Raw genomic sequence first — 2,297 nt, 5'->3', positions numbered from 1 at the left:
TTCTGATGTCAATCCTTGCTGTAAGGGAAATGAAATTAGCTTCAGCTCTAAACAAGCAAAGTCTGGTCCACATTGAATAGCCACTGATGAGTGTGATTGCATTGTTTTGTATGACTTCTACGGAGGCTTTTTTGAGGTTATCTCAGTGAGTTGAGAGCAGATGCTACATAGTCGATATGGGATCAATTTGCTTGTATGTAAAACAGTCTCAAAAGACTGTTTAATACACCTTGCTTCAGGAAGGTCATTCGTTTCATGGCTGAGAGACAATTTTTTTTTCTTGTGGTTACTTCGTTGGTAGGTGTAGGTAATAGATTCTCGTTGATGATTACTCTTAGGTAAATGAACTGATTCACCCATTCTATATGTCTGCCCATGAGGGTGAAGTTAGGAGAGTTTTCTGTGTGTTTGATGGCCATGGCTTTGGTCTTGTTGGTTTTGATTTTGAAGCCCAGGTCCTTGCATTGGGCCTGGATCTTATCAAGTGTTCTCTGGATTATTCTGAGAGTTTTGCTTTCTGAGGGCAAATGACACATATGTCATCCACATATATGAAGATCTTCACTCCGTTTGGGAGATCTAGAGCGGCGAAATTTTCAATAAGTATGTTGAATAGGTATGGGTTGAGTAAGCCCACCTGAGGAGTTCCATTCTAAAGAGGGTTGAATTCTGAGGTTTTCCTTGAAAGAGGACTCTTGCTTCTCGGTTTTAGGTATAGTTCCGAGTACATGCCAGTAGATGTCCTTTTCCTCTTTTCTCTATGATTGTAAAAGGGATTGCCGGGGAGCTGGCTAGCTCGAAGGCTTTCTCGGGTTCAAGAGAGATGACAAAGGCTTGTTTGTCATTAATTGTTACAAAGACATCTGTTATGCATTCCTAAGTACCAATGCCTTCTCTGTAGGCATAAAGGTGAGGATGTAGTGGGCCTATTTTTCATTGGAGTTTGCTGAATACCATTCGTTCACCAACCTTCTCGGGGCAGCTAATTAAGGCGATGGGTTGGTAGGCTTCTACTTCTTTGGGTTTTGGGAAAGGTTAGGTGTCTTATTGATTCCATGTTCTTGGTCGAAGTCTTTCGGTGTGTGTTCTGTTAATTAAGTGCAAGTACATCAATTTTGCAAGATTTCCTATATTTCTTATCATACTGTAGGTGATTAGATCAGCTTCTGGAGCAATAGCTCTTCAGCCCTTCATGAGAGCTGTGTTGAGTTCTTCCATGGTGTAGGGGATGTTGATGTCATCTGTTATGTTGCAGGCTGCTCCAGTGATGTTGGTTCTAATTGGCAACAAGATTCTCTGTCTGTTTATGGATTGCAGAAGGTGTGTGCTTTTACAAAGATGAGAAAAGCTGTTAGCAATTCTATTGGCTTGTGCCAATGGGCCTAGGTGCGTGTATCTAAGCTAGCTGTTTTTTCCTGAGATCTTGTTGAACCAGCCCTTTATCTTTGCTAGAGATGTGCTGTTATTGATTTCTTGACATCACGAGTACCATTTCCCTAATTTTACTTCAAGTGTTACTTCATCGAGAAGAGCATGAAGCTCATCAGTTCTCTGTTTTCTGAAGAGGTTTCTGTTTCGGTTGATTCTGGCGTTCATTTCCTTGGTGGGGAGGTTGTAGTACCAGGCATTGGCATGCTTTGTTCCAAAATACTTTTTTCTGAGGCATGGACATATTGTCGGCAAAATCGAGCTGATTGTTGAAGTCAAGTGACAAGTTGCAGATGTTATTGTGGGGACTCTTTATGAATTCAAGAGCCCACTTAGTCACAGATTGCTCAAATCTTTCCCAGTTGGCAAATTCTAGATTCCACCTTTAAAGAGGGTGAGGAGGAGGTGGGTATTTTTCAAGTTTGAGGTCAATTCCTATTGAAAAGTGATCACTTGTTACCACAGGATGCAGTCACCAGTTTGCACCCTTTTGGAGGGTGCTTGGCAGGAAGGTAAGGACTAGTGGACTGCCTCTTAGATGGGTTGCTTCAGATACATTGTTTAGCAATATTACGTATGAATATTCTTGCAGTAGAGTATGCATATGTCGGCCTGTCTGGTCTGTTGCAGAAGCTGAGTTCAGGAATTGATGATTGTCGTTGATATCACCTGCGATAATTGTGTCGTCTGTGGAGGAGACAGCAGAGAACCCTCCCGAATTTATGCTTTTGTTGGGAGCTTGGGACTGTGAGGGCTGTGGCTAACAGCGACACCTAAACACTGAGTGCTTCTGTTTCTATCCCACAGTCAATGCTTTGCACTCAATTTGAAGGAATGTTTCTTTTGGTGAAGGAAGTTAGCACATTTGT

Source organism: Palaemon carinicauda, chromosome 27 (assembly GCF_036898095.1).
Source record: "Palaemon carinicauda isolate YSFRI2023 chromosome 27, ASM3689809v2, whole genome shotgun sequence".
NCBI lineage: Eukaryota > Metazoa > Arthropoda > Malacostraca > Decapoda > Palaemonidae > Palaemon > Palaemon carinicauda.
This window is presented reverse-complemented; position numbering follows the sequence as displayed.